Source organism: Mustela nigripes, chromosome 1, assembly GCF_022355385.1.
Source record: "Mustela nigripes isolate SB6536 chromosome 1, MUSNIG.SB6536, whole genome shotgun sequence".
Lineage (NCBI taxonomy): Eukaryota > Metazoa > Chordata > Mammalia > Carnivora > Mustelidae > Mustela > Mustela nigripes.
The window spans coordinates 66,333,364-66,354,808 of NC_081557.1; the positions used below are offsets into that span (position 1 = coordinate 66,333,364).

A 21,445-nucleotide genomic window follows, 5' to 3' on the forward strand; every position below is an offset into this window, starting at 1 on the left:
GGAAGCATTATCTGTAGAGAATTAAAAAGAAAGTTTGAAAAGTCAGTCTGCTTTTCAGTATTACTGTATACCTACAATTCTAAAAAACACCAATAATAAAATAATCCTCTGTAACAAGATCTTTTTAGGTCTAAGTACTAAAAAATCTGCAGTTAAGGTTGTTTCAATTTACTTACTGAGAATTGTTATTTTTAATTTTTAAAAATATTTTATTTGTTTCTTTTCAGAGAAAGAGAAAGCACAAGCAGGGAGAGCAGCAGGCAGAGGAAGAAGCAGACTCCCCATTGAACAAGAAGTCTGACTCAGTCCCAGGACTGTGGAATCATGACCCGAGCTGAAGGCAGATGCTTAATCGACTGAGCCACTCAGGTGCCCTAGTGTTGAATTTTTAATTACTTATCTTTTAATAAGCTTTGTAGTCCAAGTGGAGGTTAATTCAGAGAATTTATAGTTGCATACTGGGTCCCCAACAAAGGTGGCCTTGCCTACAAATACTTGTTTTAAGAGTGGGTTCTTAAGAGTTTGGGATTATCCAAGTTCACTTCAGAAACCCCTGCAGTTCTTCATATTCTTTCCTTTAAATAGCACATTTTGAAAAAGAATGTTAACACAGTAAGTAACACCTTGAAGATACAGGACTTGAGTTCTGGGCTAAAGTTTTTTATGCACAATATTTTCCTTAATCTTTATTCTATTAAGGGGACTTCAGAGGCACTCAGAGCCTTCTGAAAAGGATGCAAAAACATGTATGTGTGTATTTTTAACAAGAGGCTCTGTTAGTTTCATCAAAGAGGCCTGTGACCCCAACAACATTAAGAGCCAGCAGGACAAGGTGTATCCAATGTAGCTTTTACATTCTTCCATGTTTTATAGTGAGGAGGAATGAGCAGAAACATTTTTCTATAAAAATATTTGAGTTATAATTATAGTCATGTATGAAGTATATGGTATATGTCATTTTTATTACATAATTATAATAATGTCATTTTGTAAAAGGTAATTTTGAAATCTACGAAGGTTTACAAAAAGGAGCAAAAACAGGATAAATAAATGTTCCCACCCACTATATATGTATGTATGTATGTATGTATGTGTATATGTGTGTGTGTAATGGATTGCATGATGTGTGTGTGTGTGTGTGTGTGTAATGGATTGCATGATACTGAATATCTGGAACATTATCCTTTTGCTGTATTTAAATAAAAGTCTGTCCTGTAACTATGTGGATAAGAAAATACCACTTCAGATCTGGGATTAGAATCATAAAATATTAGCATGGAATGGATAGTGGTAGAGTCTGAAATTTTGTTCTGGCTTCTAACATTGACTTTAAGTTCAGAAGATATAAAATAGTTGCTTTATGATTTGTCTCTAAAAGAATAATAATAGTTGAAATGCATTAGGTGCTTACTATATGTTGAATACATGCTTTTATGAATTACCTTATTTATTCTTAAGATAATTTTTTTTTTAAAGATTTATTTACCCACTTGACAGGCGGAGATCACAGAGAAGCAGGCAGAGAGAGAAGGAAGCAGGCTCCCTGCCAAGCAGAGAGCCCAATGTGGGGCTCGATCCCAGGACCCTGGGATCATGACCCGAGCTGAAGGCAGAGGCTTTAACCCACTGAGCCGCCCAGGCGCCCCTATTCTTAAGATAATTTTATTGGATAGATACCAGTATAGGTTCTATATTACATATAAGGAACTGAGACTTAGGGAAGGTACTTACCCCAGATAAAACAGATTAAAGGTGGAAAAAATGAGAATTTTTTTTAAGATATTTATTTATTTATTTGTTTGTTTGTTTGTTTGACAGAGATCACAAGTAGGCAGAGAGGCAGGCAGAGAGAGGGGGGGAAGCAGGCTCCCCGCTAAGCGATCCCAGAACCCTGAGATCATGACCTGAGCCAAAGGCAGAGGCTTAACCCCCTGAGTCACCCAGGCGCCCCAAAAAATGAGAATCCCAACTCAGTTTCCCTTCCCTTCAGGGCCGGCTCACTTTATGACCACCTTAAGTTGACTCCCTGTTACAATATAACTTGATTTTATCTGTTTTCAAAAATTTGTATTACCAGTTCCTTGAATGAACCAGTTTTACCCCAAGTTGATAAGCACCTATCCTTTGATTAAATACTTTAATGAGGGAAATTCTACCATTTTCCTTAATAGCCCACTGAGGAAACAAACTCTTCTGTAAAGGAAACCATTATCGAATATTTGTGGAAAGTTAACAATAAAGTAGGTGCTTCCTCAAATATCACACCAGATTATTACTTCCTAGATTATTGATTTTATGAACACAAAAACAAAATGATTGGGATTAATAAGAACAAACTGGGCAGGATAGAAGTGATCACAAAGAGGAGCCCGTGTGTGTGTGTGTGTGTGTGTGTGTGTTATAGGGCATTTTGAAAAATCATTTGACTATTCCTTGTTGTAAATATTCTTTTTCTTGATATAAATATTTTGGATTGGTGGCAGTAGTCAGGTGTGCCAGAAAGTAGAGCCTGCCTGCCACAAGGACTTACTGAACATACTTTACTGGGGAGTGTGATTCCAGGGATGGAACAAGCAAAAGATGAAGAACCAGTACAGGCTGTGTTACCAACCGGCCACTGATTTAGGTGACTGGTTGCTTAATTCAGCAAGACCAACTAAGGAGCTCTATACTACGCATTTCAGGATCCTTTGTCAGAAGATAAAAAGGGGAGCATTTATCCATGGGCCCCCATCTCCCATTAGACAAAGATTTACCATGGGGTATTTATCTGTAATGATTCTTTGTGGGTTTTCGTGTACACCGAAATTTCAACCAAGAAGCCTCTGGGTAGGGGGGAGAGATGCGAGATAGGCCTTGGAGCAAGGCATTGCCAGGCTGTACCTATGTGAAGCTGGCTGGAGCCCACTTAGAACTGGTTGCTCTTGCAGTGCCTAAAACACACACTAGGCTCCGAGGATCTGAAATGGTACATGGGAGGTGTGAGATAGAAAGAACGTTATTTTTTCATAGAGTCACAGTTTTTCATTTGCTGGCTTCCTTTCCTGTATGGGCTTTAATGTCCTGTACATCCTGCTCACTGGGTCTAGCAAAAGAGTCTCCAGCTTTCATTATCTGTTCATTTCTGTGATGAATATTCATCGGGTGTGTCAGGCCTTGTGTAGGGAACTGGGCATAGAAATATGAATATGATGAAGAGATTCTTGCTGTCACATAGCCTACTACATTATCCAGTCTGTGCCTACCCCAGTACTAGCACTGGGTATCAGCACGCAGTAGGCATTTTTAAAGGAAGAAAAGAGTCTTCTAATACAATCAGTAGTAAATGAGTATGAACTACTCTGGAGGTCTGAAATGACCAGAGGGATGTCCCACTAGATAAACCACTCTATCATCCTTGCAGGAAATCTCTTACCCACTGGCTATAATGGCTTATGTCTGCCCTGGGAGTAAAGACTGTTTACTTTATTATCAGTGTACTGCCTTGGGATAGGGGAGGCTGAAATTTAGACAGATTTCTGTACTTATCTGTAAGGTGCCTCCTAGGCATAAGAGAACAGTCTGAGGAGCTGGAATCCAGGAGCATCACCAGCAGCGGCAGCAGAGGCCGCACCTACACACAGCTGGCAGTATTCCCAGGAAGACGGTGGAAGATGCCATGTCCCTTGCCAGCGCTCTCTCCATGAGCATCCTACTGGCCAAACCACCACCAGCTAACTCTACCTCAATGCCTAGTTTCAGGAGCCAGCTTGTTTCAGTGCTTGCTTGCATAGAAGCACTCAGGTAGGAAATACATTGATTCATTAATATCTCTGATTCACAGTTAGCCACATCCTGTTGTGGAGAGGAAAATGCCATGCCAGAGACATATTTATATGATAATAAAGTTTTCAATGCTTTCGGAAGATGCTGAAATAAAAATAAAATCAGAATAAAAGTATTCAAATGATCACATTTTGGAGGGCAGGTGAGACTTCCTAGCCCTGAGAGTGGTTTCCCTCATTCCAGACCCATCTTCTGGCCTTCTGTGACAATGAAGCCTGAGGTTACATCATGCCTATTACCTCTGAATTAGCTGATGTATGGGGAGCTGTCAGTGTTCTTTAGTATTCACATTAAACTCTCCGGGGCAGAGTGACCAGAGCATGCCGGTGCTTTATGGAGCAGTCTAGGCAGCGAGGCTGCTGGAGACTTTCAAGGGGAACTTTCCACCCGTGGGGAGTAGCGGGGCCATTGTGTGGTGGCAACCAGGGCAGAGGCCCCAGGCTGAGAGCTGGAAGGACCGAGAGATAAACTCAAGTGTCTATTCAAAGGGCTCGCTCTAGTGAGGGAGCACAAAGCCCCACCCCCTCCAGCAACAACCCCCACCTTACTCCCCAGAGAGAATTTCATGGTTGAAAGAGTAAGGATTTCTTCTGGAGGATAGATCTGCAGGCCCAGCGCGCCTCTCCCGCGGGTGCCAGTACTAGAGTTGGCGGGGGTGGGGAGCGCCTGGGAGAGAGCATCTGAGTCCACGCGCCTGTTTGTGTGCTGCTTTACGGGACAGATGTGTGTTGCTGTGTGTGGGGGTGTAGATGGGGAGGGGGAGGCGGGTGCTAAGACTGCCTCTCTCCTTTCCTGGGAAAGAAAGGCAGAAGTGCGAGGATACACAGAGCGGGGGACCAGTGTAGGCTCTGGTGCATCAGAGTGTGGACGTGTGGGTGTGGTCTGCGAGTACTAGGAGGGGTGTGGGCGCAGAAGTTACTTGAACAGGAGTATGGCAGGTTGGAGCTGCAACTCAAGTCGCAAATGAATCACTCATTCTCTTCAGAGTACCGCTCCTTTCATTTCGGCAAAAATGTTTAAAACCATTTGGGGTCAGGGAAGGAGGAAAGAGAATGCACCCCGTTACCTTTGCGGTTGAATACTACTCCCTTCTCCACAGGGAATCAGATGACCCCAGGATTCAAACATGTTCAAAGTAGTACGTAAGAGCCCTGTCTGGAAAGCACATTTAGAATCTAGGTGCAACGTTTGATGGTTTAGTCTTCACGCTACAAACTAACCATGGGATCTTAGAGAAGCCATTTTAACCTCGACGTGCCTCAGTTTCCTCCTCTGTCCTCGGAGGGTAACGGGAGCTTGATCTCTGCGCAGGGCCGCGGTGCTGATCCCACTGAGAGCGGTGTGTGCGCGCTCCCTGAAGCCGGCACCACGCTCTAGGCGAGGCAGGAAGGCGCGCTGGTGTTCTCCTCGAGCCCCGAGAGACCGGTGGGGGAAGACTCGCGCTCTAAAATTAGTCCAGCTTCCAGGCCCCGCGCCGGGAGCGCCCTCCAGCTCGCAGTGCCTCTCCCACAACCCCCTCCCCTCCGCCCTCCCTCCTCGCGGCGCTCCGAGATCGCGAGTCGGCCCGGACGCCAAGGCTTCTCTCCCCCTCGCCCTTTTCGCTCGAGGTTTGGGAGGAGGAGACAGCGAGAGAAAAGCGAGAGGGGGCGACGAGAGAGGGGTTTGGCTGTGCGTCGGCGTCGGCTGTGATGGGGAGCTGGGAGCAGCCAGGCGGCGAGCAGTAGCGGCGGCGGCGGCAGCACGGAGCAGACACGAGAGCCGGCGCTGCTCCCAGCAGGCTGCGCTGTGATCTGGGCTGCGGATTGGGATCTCGCGCCCCGTCCCCCTCCTCCCGCTGCCGTTCTCCTCCTCCCGGCTTCCCCTCCTCCGCCTGCGAGCCTCCGAACGCCGAGCGCCTCTGCCCGCGGCTCCAGTCCGGGAGAGCGCGCGGCGTGCACTGCGGCGGCGGCGGCCGGGCGGCCGGCTAGTCCTGGGCTGGAGCGCTCGGAGAGGAAGACCACGGAGGCTGCGCCTGGTGGAGCCGTAGATCGCCGGCGAAAGCAAGGGTGCGTGGGGATTTTAGCGTAATTATTTGGCTGCCCGGTGCACCAGCCGAAGCGCGCTTCCAGGAGCACAGCTCCAGCTGCCGGGTGCAGATGGGCTGCGAGGTGGGCTCGGGCAGGCGAGAGCCGACGGAGCGCGTGGGGAAACTTTTCACCTTGTAAAGTTCCTGCCTCGGCACAGCTCCGAGCCGCCGCCGCCAGGAGGGAAGAGAGGCTCGGTCTTGCGGCAGTAGCCGGGAGGTTGGCATGGAGAGTTGGCCAAGTTTGAGGCTGAGCGTTTGAGGAGGGCCGCGAGGGGGCTTGCGGATCAGTACACCTATCCCTGGGTCCCCCAAGCCCCGGCCGCCGGTTGCAGGTGGATAGGAGGATCCAGGCTGCTAGCCTATTTGATAGCTGGTGCCTGACGGGCGCAGCGGCGATGTTCAGATGCCGATGGATGCACTTGGGCGACCTGGAGGCGCAAGTTGGGTCGTTGCTAGCAGAGATGCAGGGCGGAGCAGGGGGCCCAGACTCCACTTTCGCTAGGGAGTGAAAGGGGTTTCTGGACGATCTGCAGGTCAGCTCCACGCTTGACTCCGGCTTGCCGGGGTCGCGGGCAGGATGAAATGTTCCGAGAGGCAGCGGCTCTCGGACTGGGGCGCCAGCTTTTAACAGAGTGGCTGGGAGGGAGGATTTTTCTTGTTACCTTCACAGGGAGAAGGAAACAGAGCGCCTAGGGAGAGTGCATGATTTTTGGCGGGCGGGCTTGCACGCGTGAAGGTTGCTTGTCTTTGAAAAGAAAGCGGCGCGGGTCTCACCGCCCCGGGGGTGCGTTGCCTCCCTCTCTGGGTCTGGAGGCGGGAACGCGAGGACGCGCCAGCTCTGCGCTGGGGGCCCCTTCCCGGACGGGTGTGGATGGACCCCCCCAGCCAGGACGACTGTGGGTGCGGGGCTGAGGCCGGGATCTGAGGGAGAGCGCCCGGGAAGCTGCGGAGACGGCCGGGACCGTCCTCGCGCCGCGCGCCTTGCGCGCCAGGATTCCGCCAGTGGGGGTCGCTGAGCTAAAGTGCATCCGGCCCCCGGGCGTGCGCGAGGCGAAGAGCCCGGGTATTTTTAGAGGTGCTGTGGTCTAGTCCTCCCTCCCTTCTCCCGCTGACTTTTGTCGCGCGTGCTTTCCGAGATGGTTAAACATTGACCTGAATTAGGCTCCGCGGAAGGCAACTTTGATTGTGCACTTTCCCTTGCTCCACTGTCGTAGGCGGCGGTGCGCTTGGGGCTGGGATGCGGGGGTGGCGAGAGTTTGGCCGCGAGCTGAGGGAGCCTCTAGGGTAGCCTGCGACAAGAGGAAAGGGGTGGGCGCCCCCGGGATGTGTGTGTGTGTGTGTGTGTGAGAGAGAGAGAGAGAGAGAGAGAGAGATGATGGCATCCTGCGACTGCAGCTCCTCGTAATAATGGGGGCCAACCGGGCAATGGAAGGGGGTTCCTGAATGGATGTGAGGAGCGAGAGAGCCTGCGGTGACCGGGCGAGGTCGCCTTGTGGGGCTAGGAGAGGCTCGCGGCCCGGAGAGGCGCCTGCGGCCCCGGAGCGTGGGCGGTCGGCGGTGGTGGTCGGTGGCGGCGGCGGGTGGCGGCTGGCAGACTCCGCCCGCCTCGGTCTCCGGCCGGGTCTCATCGCCGCCGGGCGCCCACTGGGATTCCGCTTCGGGTTTGGGCAAACCTGCGGCCACCCGGGCGGGAGGGAGGCAAGCGCGGACCGCGCAAATGATTGAAGATTCTTTTCTCCTCCTCATCCCTCCTCCCGCTCCTTCCCGCCCCCAGACTCCGGCGCGTTTGTTTTCCAAGTTGGATCCCACTTCCATTTACAAGTGTCAGACAAACCCGCGCGAACCTCCCCCACTCGCCCCGGCCCCAGCCAGGCGGCAGAGGGGGCGGGGGGCGAGCGGTGTGCGCGGCGCCGGGGGCTGTTCGACGCTCCCACCCAGGGCTTGACCGGTCCGGGTTCACCTCGGTGGATCCTTGTTTAAAAAAGATAACGCATAAGCAAACCACGAAACCCAGACCACTCCCGGCCACTTTGTATTCTGCCGCTTTTCTTTAGCTAGCTTCGGACGTATTAATTTTCTGCCCCCAACGCTTGTCTTTTCAAAGGCGAGTCGCGGGCGGTGGGAGGAAGGGGGCGGGGGAGCGGGCCGACCAGTTCATCACGGTGGATTTGTGCTCCTGGCTTTGTTGCCAGGATTAGATTCTCTCTGATTGCGCCTGGGCCGAGTTAAAATAAATGCAGAGACTGAGAACCGGCCAGAAAATCTGCAGACGACTTTGCCTGGGATCCAGGCGGCAAGTTCAGGTGGTGGAATGGGGAAGCCCGCCATCTAGGAATTGAGGACTTGAGGTTCCCCCTTGTCAGTGTCGCCCAAGGGGAGCCCAGATTTCGCCTCTACCCTCGGGCACTGAACTTCTCTTAACGTTTATGGGAGGCTTGAATGGTGTTCTGGTTTGTGACGTGAAGATTTGAATCTGAGAAGGCAAGGAAGGGAGGGGATGGAAGAGGGAGAAGGATTGAGAGATGGAAATTCTGCAGAATCCTGGGAATTGCACAGAGGCAACTGTTCCTGTTTTCTTTCTCTTTTCTTTCTTTCTTTTTTTTTTTTTTTTTAAGTTCTTATTCCTAAATTGGAGCAGTTGAGCAGTGAGAGAATAAAGAACAGCCAAGAAAACCAGGGCGCCAAGAGACAAAGACAAAAAATGCATAATAACTTCAGCGCTTTGATGTGATTTTTTTCTCCTAATAGGGTTGGAGTGGGGGAAGGGTTTTTAACATTTTACAAGGAGCAAAGTTGTCTCTTAGAATTAAACCGAATGCTGATATTTAATCATGAATCCATGTGGTTTTCTTTTTGGAACTTGGACAGTGAATGCTGCTGGGGCCAGTGTCTATGCACAGTGCACTGGGATGAGAAAGTTCCCAGAACTGTCCAGCTGTAATGTCTTCATATCTTAACCACACAGAGAACTCCACATGAAAGGCAGGGGGCTCAGAGATCAGAAATCAGTGGCTGCTGGGCTGGCTGCATCCCTTGTAGCTGCAGGATTTTCACAGCCAGTATTTGTTGACCAGTGACTGGGGATCAACACCCCCTTGCTCCACCCCCCCCCCCCCCCATTTTATTTATTTTGCTTCTTGGCAGACTCCTTTTGGGAATTTTTTTTTTTTTTTTTTTTTTAGCAGTCAGGACCCAGTCTGTCTGTTAACTAGCAATTACAGTTGTGCTGAGCTACTCAAAAATGAAATGAGTAGCAATAAGCAGAGTGGATGCCCACTGACCTGTATGCTATATGGTTATTTTGCCAGCTCACAGCTTTTTGTAAAGCAGCTCTTCAGGCTGCTCACAGAGGAACATTTTGATGTGTCAGGTTACCTTATCCTTGCTTTCTTCATATGTTGCAGAATGACCTGCTGTAATCTGGTTGATGAATTATGTCAAATAGAAAGAAGTAGGCAATTACCAGTGAGGAGAGGGTATTTAGTCATTTCCAGCTGGTCTGAGGAGTGCTCCTGGTGGCTGTTGTGTTATGCTCTATTTATAGCTCATAGTGCAAATAGGACCAAGGTAGTTTTTTCTTACCTTTTGTGGAGCTGGGTGTGGCATTCGTGACACTCCACATCTGTCTGGTTAACTGATGGGTGGGCTTTTTCCTCTGGGGCCAGAGGGAAAGGATAATATTGGGAGTGTTCCGTTTCTTCTATTGTGGGTCATTCTTAGGCTTTTTTTCCCCTGGACAGGAGGAGCACAGAGTGGGGATCATCTGATGGGATCAGGTGGGCTGGCCATGCTGATTGATTTCCTTTGATTGCTGGGGAAGGACTATTGATGAACCCTTGTCCTTGCTGATTTTGACAAACACCAGGGAGGAGTGGAAATTTAAAAGAAAGGGGATCTGACAGACCTAGAGGGAGGGCCATGTCTCCTGCCTAATTCCTTCCTGATTTCCACAATGTTAAAGGCAGAAATGCACCCCCTGTGTGTATTGCCTTGCTTATTGATAAAATTTTCTGAAATACTTTTCCAATCTCTAGTTATTGAATATATCATTGTGGGAATCCTTCTACCCAATTGTGGGGGTTGGGTCTGTGTTTTATAAGTTTGTCCTCTTGAGGCTGACCACAGTGCCTGCTGCTCAAGAGGCACAAAGCAGATACTTGTGGCTTAGGTGACTTCCTGGTTGAAGACCTTGAGGGTAAATATATTTTCTGTGTTTTGGCCAATTTGATTCTACTGGCTTCTCGAACATACCGATTTTCTGTCAGTTGAGGAGTATCTACTCCTCTAATAAGCTCTTGTCTTTGTTTACATTAACCTCCTTTTCCCCAAATTTCTTTCTAATTTTTAGAACAGCATGCCTTTCCTTAAAGAAACAAAAATAAAAAAATTCAGCTGAGTGCCACAGATTGAATTTATTGAGAACATATTTGACACTTGTCTAGTGGCTTCCAGCCAATTTCTGGTCGACCAAAATAGTCTGTCAGTTACATGTAACAGTGACAAATGACCGTTCTAGTAGCTTTGGATTGGACTGGCACTCCCAGGTTAGTCTTGCTGTTAGCCTATTCTAGGATTGGAATGTATTTGTATTAACTAGAAAGGGTAAAAATTTGAGAATGGATTTTCTGGTTTGATGGTGGTCAGAGAAAATAGAGCACAAATTTCAAAACTTAACAATCAAACCCTCCATATAATGGAAGTGTGTTGCTTCCTTCACTGGGCGGATATGTATGAATGGGAGGCCTAGGGAGCCTTGTAGGATTGTCCTCGCTTCGATGATGAGAGTGTGGCCTTGTCTGGGCAAGAAAAGTTGTGTAGGGGACCTTGAGAAGGACCCTTGGATAGATTTTAGTATTGCATGTTTCTGAACTTACAGGCTTTCAAGACTGTGGATTTTAGCCTCTATTTAGTAAAGGAATTTGTTTAATTAACTCTTGCCCTTGTATGTCTTACATTTTTCCCTTTGTGCTTATTCTGTAAAGTCACATGGAATTTAAAGTCATTTTATTTATTTTTGTTTCTTTAAGAAAAGCTTTTTTCTTTTTCTTATTTTCTTTTTCTTTGTTTCTTTTATCTCTTTAAAAATGCATTTCTTTTAAATTTCTTTCAGTAATATTTACTCAACTTACCTCCCTTTGCAAGGCAGTGGGCAGGATTCAGATATAGCTTTTGTCAAAGTAAAATATATCGTTGTTGATCTGTGCTTACAATTCTTTTGGGAAGATGGCAGTTACCCATGTGTGCAAACTAGAAATCAACACATGGGCATATTTGTTAACTGACAAAAGGGTCCTCGAGGACAAGGGAGAGATTAATAGGAACAGGGGTCAACTTTTAGGAGGAATATAGAGTGAATACAACCCAATTTAGTATTTCTCAGTGAAACCTTATATGGGCAAGATATTACAAAATTAATTCTTTCATTTCTTTAAGAGAGGGCTTCTTTTCTGGAAGAATATATTCACGGAACAGACCAAATAGGCTATTTGATTGTTATCTAGTATTTTGGGAAGATACCAGAATTTACTCAGGCTCTTTTCTTCATTTTCCTTTGGTGGTCCCTCCACCCCCAACCTTGAAGAGGACCCTTCCATGCTTTTTAATGGTGTCTGGGAGCCTGCCTGCAGGTGTACACACCTCCCCCACTTCCTCCCCAACATATACACACCCTGGCTTTCTAGTGGTTATATCAACAATTCTGGGATTTTTTTAGTTGTATTGTTATAATAAACTACTCTTTAGCAGATCCTTTAAAGAATCATTCATTTTTGCTGTTTTCATAAACTTTAATGGGTTGTTTATACCACTACGTATTATTATTCACCGTTAATTCCCTGAGGTGTCTCACACCACCCAAGGCTCTCAGAAGTGGTCCTAAAGCAGTTCTCCACCTTGATGGCACTTTAGAATCACCCGAAGGCTTTTTAAAACAACTGATGCACAAGTTGCATCCAGACCATTTAAATCAGAATCTCCATGGGGAGGATCCAGACATCAGTTATCTTTTAAAGCCTCTCAGCAGATTTCATTAAGTTACCAGGGCTGAGAAGCACCACTACAAAGGTCGGGCATCAGGAATGGAGTTTGAGTCCTGGCCAAAGCTCCCAGACCTCAGGGAATGTGAATGAAAACCTGGAGCCCTTGCGCTCTGCATTGAAGGAGATGGCTGGTACCCTCATGGCTTCAATCTGCCTGCATTTTTTAGTCTTCAGTTTGCCAGTCATTAACATTCCTCTGTTGCCTAATGTCAGTTTATCTTCCGTTTTCCTAGACTTTGCCTCAGTTCCTTCTCCAGATAGTAATCACGGCTGGCCCAGGAGCTGAGAAATAAAATTTCGAAGGCTTCAGACATCTCCAGGAATAAATATTCTTCCCTTTTCCATGTTGGACTCTTGCTCTGAGGTCTTTTTTTTTTTATCTACTTCTGGATTCAGGGAATGCATTCAATGTAATCCATCAATATCTGCTCAATTTTCTTTTTATTTGTAAGGGTTTCAAGGGGTGAGTTGCGGAGAAAAATGAATCATGTTCTCAAGGAGCTTGCAGTCTAGTTAGCTAGACTACAGTTTAGCTAGCTAGCTAAAGATGTGTATACTTAAGGAAGAAAAAAATCACAGCACCTTTTAATGTTGGAGGTTGAAAGAATCTACCAAGTTTGGCGGCACGGTTCTGGTGCATGCAAAGGAAGTAGCTTTTTCCTACAGGCTGATGTCCTTGGTATATTCATGGTTCCCAGTTTTCCTCTGAGGCTAAGTTATGAATTAGCTTTGGCACAGAGAACTCTGAGGTGTTTTGTCCTTTGGGAACTTAGCATTCATGTCTCTTGCTTGCTTTATAACGCACATTTAAAAAAAAATAATAAAGTAAACACTATGCATGGTAAGGTTGGCTTCCAGAATGGGTGTGAGAAGGCTCGAAATTTTACCTTGGATGTTCACCATGACTTGCTGTTTGTACTTTGCAGAGCAGTTGCAAATGATATTTCCATAATTCTTAGTTTTTCTTTTTTTCTTTTGAGATGTTGGAGATAAGTTCAGCCATTGAATGAGATAGAGATATGAAATGTTAACTGGAAGTTTAATTGTAACTTCAGGACTTCAACTAAATTAAATTCCAGACTTCAACTAAATTAAATTCCAAACAATCTGATAAAAATTAAAGCTTTTCAGTACCATGGAAGGTTAAAAAGTGAATGCGTTGTAGCAGCGATTGTGTTTCACATTTTGAAATAAATTCCAAATTATTAATGCTACGAAATATCATTGGATGTTACTTAACACTTGTAATCATCTGAAAGCATGCTGGAAAATACAGATTAAATCTAGCGACAAATGTGCTTAATGATAGTATAAATGTCATTTTTTTTTCCTTCAGAATAAACATGGCATGCCCGTGTATGTGTGTGTGTGTGGGGGGGGGGGGTGTTCTTCAAAAGCTGAATGGGCCTGCATTTTGGAAGGAGTGGTAAAGGGGTAGGTTGGTCTTTTCTGAAACCTAGACCATCTATTGCAAATGACATTTTGTTGATTTTTTAAAAAGTCTAAGCATATGATTAATAATTTGGGCATCTGAAAAAAAATATTTGGTGCATCTAAAGTCTATTTCAAGGCTGCAGTTTGAGACTCTGTTTGGTTCTAAGCAGTGGCTTAATGATGGCGGTTGGTGCTGTGATTGGTTGAGTGGTGTGTTGTGTGATTCACATGATTATAGTTCCATGCCAGGCCAGGGTTTGAAGCCTTGGTTTCATAAGATTGGCCTGGCTGTGGAGAGCCCCACTGCCAAGAAAGGTACACAAGAAAGTGGGCCAGATGCAAATAGATGACCTTAATGTCTCTAGAGTTTTGGACAAAGTGGGGAGTGTGAATCTTTTCCACATTCAAAGAAAAGTTTCAGAATAACAATTTCAATCAGATGAATCAGAATTCAGAAGTGTGTAGTAATCTCCTTTGAGAATTTGGTACCTATCTGATAGGACTGTAAAGGCATTTTAGAATGTCAATTAAATGGAAAAATATGCCCGGAATTGAATATAATTAAGAAATGTTGAAGTCTGATGTCTACATATTCAGACACTGTATTAGATGGTTTAATTAGTGAACCAGAATTTGGATTTATTGACAGAAGGTCTCTTTCTCATGGCATGTTTCACTCATTAAAAGCTCATAATGTCTTGGATCTTTTTAGCTGTTGGAACTTGATCATTTGCCATTTTGTGCTTCTTGACTTAAGTGGTGTGTGCCTTTTTTTTTTTTTTTTACTTTGCAACTGATTAGGATGTTTTTGCTTCTTTCACTGATGGCCATGCCCATGGAGTGAGCCTGTGATAACTCCCAACACGAACTATCACCAAAACCTTAGGCAGGACTTTGTACCTCTGAAAAACAAGGGTAGGCAAGTAAAACTCCTAGTGGAATTTTTGCTCTAACAATTTAAAAGTAGTTTGTGAGGTCAATTTCTTCTTTGTAACTATCAGCCCTATATTATATTTATCTGAAATCTGCATTTCTCAGTGTCCTTTTCAGTTTTAGGGTTGATGGGTTAATGATATAGATCCTTTTGACTCCAGATTGTTGCCATGCAAAAGTTTCCAATCATATAAGAGACTGAGAAATTCCCTTTTTAAATATCCTTGTTGTGGGATAGATTTCTTTTTGATGATCATAAATGCTTGAAAGTGCCACAGTTAGTAAAGAAATACATTGAGAATGTTGACAACAAGTGAAATGTGAGAAACACATATCCTGAAATATCCTCCAGGATTTGTCACTACCTGTTTACAATTTAAATTTTAGCTCTCTCTTGCAACGGTATTAATGTAAACAGCTAGTTCTATGAGATTTCTTAACTCTTCATCTTCCTAAGTATGTTTCTTTAGGAGCTATCTAAAATAATCTACCATTCCCTCTTTCCTGCAGATGTAGCAGATCCTTCATAGTCTGGGTGAAGTAAGTATGCATTATACTGTTAGTTTTGCTGAGGCCTATGCTGGTTCTTAAAATCCATGCCATTGTTGGCAGAAATGCACTGAGTGCTCTAATGACCTTGGACTGATTTTGCATGAAAGCGTATTATACAAATGTGGTGCCTGACCCTTGAAAAGTTAGCTTTCTGGACTGGCTGATGTTTCCCGAAACAGGTCCAGAAAAGGACAGAAAGCATGTGTGCCCTAAGTCAGAAAGATGACACAAGCCATCTTTTATTGAGTTGAAGTGACCTCATCTGCTTGGAAGTGCCTGGAGTAACTACGAGACCCTGATACCTCATTTACATTCAGAAGACGACGACTAGGATGAGGGAATTATGCAATGCAGGCAATTGATTGGGAAATGTGAGATGAAAACATATTCTATAGCCAGATCAATTTCCTAGATCTTCCTGAATTATCCAATAATTAGATAATCTTCTTTTACTTTGGAAGTGTGGATTTTGTATGTGTAATTATTTACCTGCGTCACTTTATTCCCAAGTTTTATTCAGCATTGCACACAGTCTGTTCAATTTATACTCTCTGTATTTCTGTTAAATAAGTAGGATTAATAGCATATTCTACTTCCTCTTCAAAGAGAGAGAGGGAGATACAGGTATTTTATGAGATATGCCATTTTCATACAGTTCATCAGTGGTTATTATAATAATCAAAGTGAATAAGCCTAGATTGCTCTTATACGATAGATAACGTTTTTAAACATGAGCGTAAATCACGTTTTTCAAAGCAAATCACATTTTAAATGCATTCAATTAGGGAAAACGCACTATTTAAGCAGATCCTGGGGCACATTCTTTTCCAAAGAATATTTTGTTTCTCCTTAATTTGTCTGTTTTTTTAACTTTAAATTTTTGTATATTTGATTTCTTGGAGAAAGGCAAGAGGGTACGCATATGGAGAATGTATTTTATTTCAAATATGTGACGGTCTGAAAATTAGAGTGTGACCTTCTCCTTTAGCACTACTTTGAGGAGAAACATCAGAGGGGAGCCGGGGCGGGGGCACATTGGAGTGGGACTGGAATTAGGAGAGAAAGGTCTGCAGAGATGGGAAAGCTGAGGAATTTCTGGGTCGGTGGGCTTAGGCCAGTGCCACCCAGAATCACACTTCTGACTACCTCAGCTCTTTTGTGAAGATACTGAATGAGGATCTCTCTTGTTCCCAAACTTGGGAATGTCCAGAGGAGTAGACGTGATTATTCAGAGCTTTCTACCTGCTGCAGGGCCCCCTCCTACTTTTCTCTCTCTCCTTGGTGGCTGCTGGCCTGGTTCTGTGTTCCCCCTGCACAAGCCCCCTGCTCCAACCCTAGCTGGAGCCCTATGCCCTCCTGTAGGTTCGCTGAATCCTTACCTCCTGCTTTGCGTTTACACATTGCCTACTCAGGTTCCCACTACAGTTTGTATTGCTGGTATGGCACCAAATACCATCTGTCTGGTCATGAAATTACCTGTCCCGGTGTCTCTTCCTTGGTGTCCCTGGGTGTCCCCATCCTCTTCCCTGGGACCATCGTTCCTAGGGCTCAGTAGCATTTCATCAACCTTTACTACTTCACTCTTAATGTTGCCAGATCTTCCCCATGTTTAATATTTAAAACTGAATGACCACATTTGTTTCTGTTCAACTTGAATAGTGTATCATTGACCTTCACAATGGAACATCCACAGCCAAATATTGAAAAATCTCTGAGGTATTGGGGCTGCATTATGATTCTGGTGTTGGTGGGATGTAGTACATTTGAGGTCCACATTTTCTATTCCAAGGAAAGATCCTCCAGGCATAGACACACCCAGGTTCTTGACTGGCTGACCTGTCAGAGCTGTGGCTCTTTCCCGTAGGTTTTCAAGGAGTGCGGCAAATACACTAAAAAGGCATCGTGGACACATCCAAATGTCTGGTTACCTTCCAGGTGCACCACTTTGTTTCTGAGGAGGTCCTGATAGAGAAATTTGTACTGAATGGTACAACTGCATGGAAATCAGTGTTGACAGTTAACGGTAAAATACACTGGGAGGTGGGAACCCACTTCAGTACTGAGTCTTTTCTGTCTCCAGAAAGCATAGAATACATATGTACATAAGAATGTTGCTATTACAAGGGTCCTTGGGGTCTTTCTAATTTACATTTAAAAATCAAGTCGTCTGCAAACATGTGTGCTGTATCTATTGCTATACTAACCTACAACTAATACACCATTCTGGTGTATACTGAGACATGCAGGTTCCACGCCGCTGCTTACTCACTTCTGACCTTTGTGGGCAAGAGAATCTTGCTTTAGAGCATTGGATTTACAGTGTCAGGCACATAGTGTGTGTGAATGAATGTATGAGAGTACCTGGCTGAGAGTCATAGAATAGATTAAAATGTAAGTCTTGTAAAATTCCGGTTGTTGGTTTTTTTGTTCTTGTTTTGTTTTGTTTCCAATTATACTGCAAGAAAGCATTATTTGAGGGGCAGGCTGGTAAAATCAGCCTATGAACAGGTGTGTGTGTTGGAAATGTCATTTTACAAAAAATGCTCAATAACTGTTTCTTGAATGAATGGAAATTGGAAAAGGCTCTGTCTTTTAGACACTATGTCATTCTGTGAGCTTAACAAACAAAATCTCATTAACACCAAATCCATGGGAGCATGAGAAGTGTGTAATGCTCTTAATTTCTTATTAAGTGATTTGTGTTTATTGAAAATTGGCTTGAAGGTACACTGAACATAATTCATAATATTGGATTTAGGTAGGTCTAGATACCTGATTCTTTTCTGTACTTAGAATGTGCTCACACAGTTCAGTATCGGAATAGAAGGTGGGAAGAGCTATACCTTATTCCTGGAAGGATTTACTGAAATGAGGAGATGACGAGATAGGCTTTGGAGATCCTTCTCTTAAGTTCCTGTGTCTTTTAGGTTTGTGTGATTATTCCAGGCCTTTATTTCTCCAGGCACACTTTGTACGTGTCTACAAGCAGATGAGAGAGAGCAAGGGCACTTAGGGGCTGGTAGAGGCAAATGTGAATCCCGTTTTTTCCCTATTAACTCGTGAGACCTGCTGGGTAGCAGCAGGCAGTACCAGACATTTAATTGTGTGCTAGGTAAGGCTGGCACAACTCCAGCATCATGGTGGGGCAAGAATTACACTAATCAGCTGGGATATACTGCATATATTGATTAGAGTTGGATTTTGTTATGCAAAAAAAAAAAAATCCTTATAAATAGTGGGAAAGTAATTGAGAGTAATTAAAAAGGCAGAGAGTTAAATCACAGTTCTTTAGATGAAAAGGCATTTTGATCCTTTGCTTTCATGCAGATTTCCGGGCAGACTGGAGCAGTCTGAGTGCTGAGTCTGAATGGTGTGATCGCTGTTACCACTGAACTGGAAAGAGAGTAAATGGGCAGGGTGCAGAGATGAACCACTGGTGACCAAGTTCCAGCAGTTTCTTCTTGGTGGCTCTTTGCTGCTGGAAGCCTTCTTTGTTTGGGTCTGGGGTCTTTTCATTTCCTTTTCTTGGCCTCACTAATGGCTTTTGGTTATTATTAATATCCCTGATGCGAACTGAATGGGGGCATTGGTGTCCTAGTGAACACTGGTGAGAGCATTAAACCATGCTGGAATTACCCGGGGTGCCAGCGTGTGTTGTCATTGCTTCTCCTTCCCTCAACTGAGAAGGCTCTGTAGCCATTTGCTGTCATGGAAAACACTTCATCTGTGAAATGATGACCTGGAATGGTGTATTTTCACATTCTTTCTTGCCTCCTGAGCCCTTTCTTGCACAGACGGTGTCTGCCACTACATACATGCTTAAGGAATATTTGCCGAATGGAGAAATGAACGAGATGTATAGGTTTTCAAGGCTGGACTGATTTAGCATCTTTTTATTTTATTTTGATTTATTTTGATTATTTATTTATTTATTTAAGTTACTATTATGATTATCTTTTATTTTAGAGAGAGAGGGGGAGCATGCACAGGTGGGGTAGAGGATCATGACCTGAGCTGAAACCAAGACTTGGATGCTGAACCGACTGCGCCACCCAGACACGCCTGAGTCAGCGACCTTGAGAAGTTAGAGGTGATGGCTGGTGGAGTTGCAAGCACATTATGATCTCAGATCCTAAACAACCAGTAGGAAAGAGGGAGAAGAAAATGGCTAATTTGTCGAGCGTCCACTACATCAGGTTCTTGTATATACACTTTGGTTCCAGCATCCTCTGTGCTCTAGTAGCTGGATGTCAGCATCATTATGTTTTTTAATTTTTGTGAGATTTTATTTATTTATTTGACAGAAAGAGAAGAAGCAGGGGGAGCAGTAGGCAGAGGGAGAAGGAGAAGCAGGCTCCCCGCCGAGTAGGGAACCGGGACATGGGGCTCAGTCCCAAGACCCTGGGATCATGACCTAACTGAAGGCAGATTCTTAACCGATTGAGCCACCCAGGCACCCCAGAGAATTTCCTCTTCTTAAAAAGACTGAATGGTATTCCATTGTGTGCATGTATCACATTTTGCAAAATCTCACCTGTTGATGGACATTGAGATTGTTTCCACACGATATTAGTGAATAGGGTTTCAGTGAACATAGAAGAGCTAGTGATCTCTTCAAGACCCCGATTTCAATCCTTTTGGTTAAGTACCCACAAGTGGGATTGACGGATCATAGGGCGGTCCTATTTTTAATTTTATGAGGATCCTCCATAATGTTTTCATAGCTGCGAACTATTTTGTAAGGGTTTCAACTTCTCCACCTACTTGCCTACACTTGTTATCTTTGTTCTCTTTTCTTCTTTTTTGGTTTTTTGAGTTTTTGTTTTTAAATTTTATTTGATTTTTTAAAAGATTTTATTTATTTGAGGGAGAGAGAGAAAGAGAGAACACAAGCAGGGAGAAAGGCAGAGGAAAAGGGAGAAGCAGGCTCCCTCCTGAGCAGGGAGCCCAACGTGGGGCTCCATCGCAGGATCCTGGGATCCTGACCCCAGATGCTTAACCGGCCGAGCCAGCCACGCACGCCAGCATCATTATTCCATAGTTAACAAAGATACGGTCAGGAATTGAACCAAGGTCATGAACCTTAGTTAGCAGGACCGAGATTTGAATCCACAGCTCTTGTCTACAACCAGGGCTTCTCAAATGTAGCCACATGAATCCTTGCACCAAAACAGCAGGACGGTCTCATACTCTCAAAGCCTGGTGATGGAGTGCAAAGATAGGCCATGGGTATCAGTCAGATTCCTTTGATGGTTGTTTTTTTCTAAAGCTTTATGTGACTTTAAGTCTATTCATAACGTGTTTTTTTAAACATGAAATAATATTTTAATTCCTTAGCTGTCATCATACTTAAATTTTCTCCCCAAACCCCCTTAATTATAAATGACACACTGGGGCACCTGGGTGGCACAACCGGTTCAGCGTCTGTCTCTTACTTTCGGCTCAGGTCATGATCTCAGGTTCCAGGAGGGAGCCCCACCTCAGGCTCTGTGTGCAGCATGGAGTCTACTTGAGATTCCCTCTCTCTCTCTCTCTCTCTCTTCCTCTGCTCCCCAACCCCCACTCGTGCTGAATCCCTGAAATAAATAAAGGAAACCTTCAAAAAAGTAAGTAAAATTGACACACCTAAAAGTTGTTTTGAGAATATCCTCTGCGACATCTTTAGAATTTCCACGGAGAGAAAATCAGACATGGCTGCTGGGTTGGAAGAGAGACCCGGAGCACCTATTTTGAAGTTTTGTTTCCATAGCAAGTATAGTTTTTTATTTAGATTGCATGTTTATTTGCCATGGCCTGAGCTGTTGGAGATGGGAAAGGTACTAAAACTCCCCGTGATTTCATCCGAAAGCTGAAAAAAGAAAAATGGATAAAGAATCCTGAAAAACTCCCAAACTTCCTGCTGCTCAGTAGGCATGGGATTGATAGACTTGATAGACTATTAAAAAGAAATTATTGACAATACTGGTGATAGTAACTTGGGTTTACTTATTACAGTTTCTTTATGCGTTTTTGTGTTGGTTCATAACACCTAACACTGATACAAGGTTTCCGTATATCCTTTCATTTACCCCCAACAACCCTCTGAGATAAATACTATCATGATCTCTACTTTAGAGATGAAGAAATTGAGGCACAGAGCTGGGAAGTGACTTGTCCAAGGTGACATGACACAGGAGGTGTCAAAGTCGGGATTCTAACTTGGTTTTGTCTGTCTTTACAAACAGTGCTCTCTGTACCTCTGCTTGTCCAACAACTATTCTCCTTAGCGGAGTTCTGAGCTCCTGGCCTGTCCCCAGCCTGACTCATAGTTACTGTGATCCCGTAGCCATCCTACTGGAAGCGTGCAGGCTTCTCCAGACCACACTGCCCCTGAAAGCACCTGCCAGGACATGGCAAATAGGAGTGTGCCCCCAGGTCGGCAGGAAGCACACTGAGGGCGTCCAGAGATGAGGACAACAGTACAGATGCTCCCTCTGGGAAATGACTTTTCGCTTCCTGACCAGTCTGATAATACAAGAGAAAACGGAAATGTTAACCAATGCCCAATCAGTATGAGTTTTTGCACCCTGCTTGAGTCATTTACCGCTTGCTGGATCTA

General features: G+C 44.7%; 1 protein-coding gene across 1 annotated transcript in view; it reads left to right on the plus strand.

Annotated features, from left to right (window-relative positions):
• The first annotated feature begins 5,492 nt into the window (after window positions 1-5,492).
• The window catches only part of FAT3 (FAT atypical cadherin 3), a 663,645-nt gene continuing 647,692 nt past the window's right edge, over window positions 5,493-21,445 (plus strand). The window contains exon 1 of the mRNA XM_059412525.1: window positions 5,493-5,870. The gene's annotated coding sequence lies outside the window, so the exon portion shown is untranslated. The remainder of the gene's footprint in view (window positions 5,871-21,445) is intronic.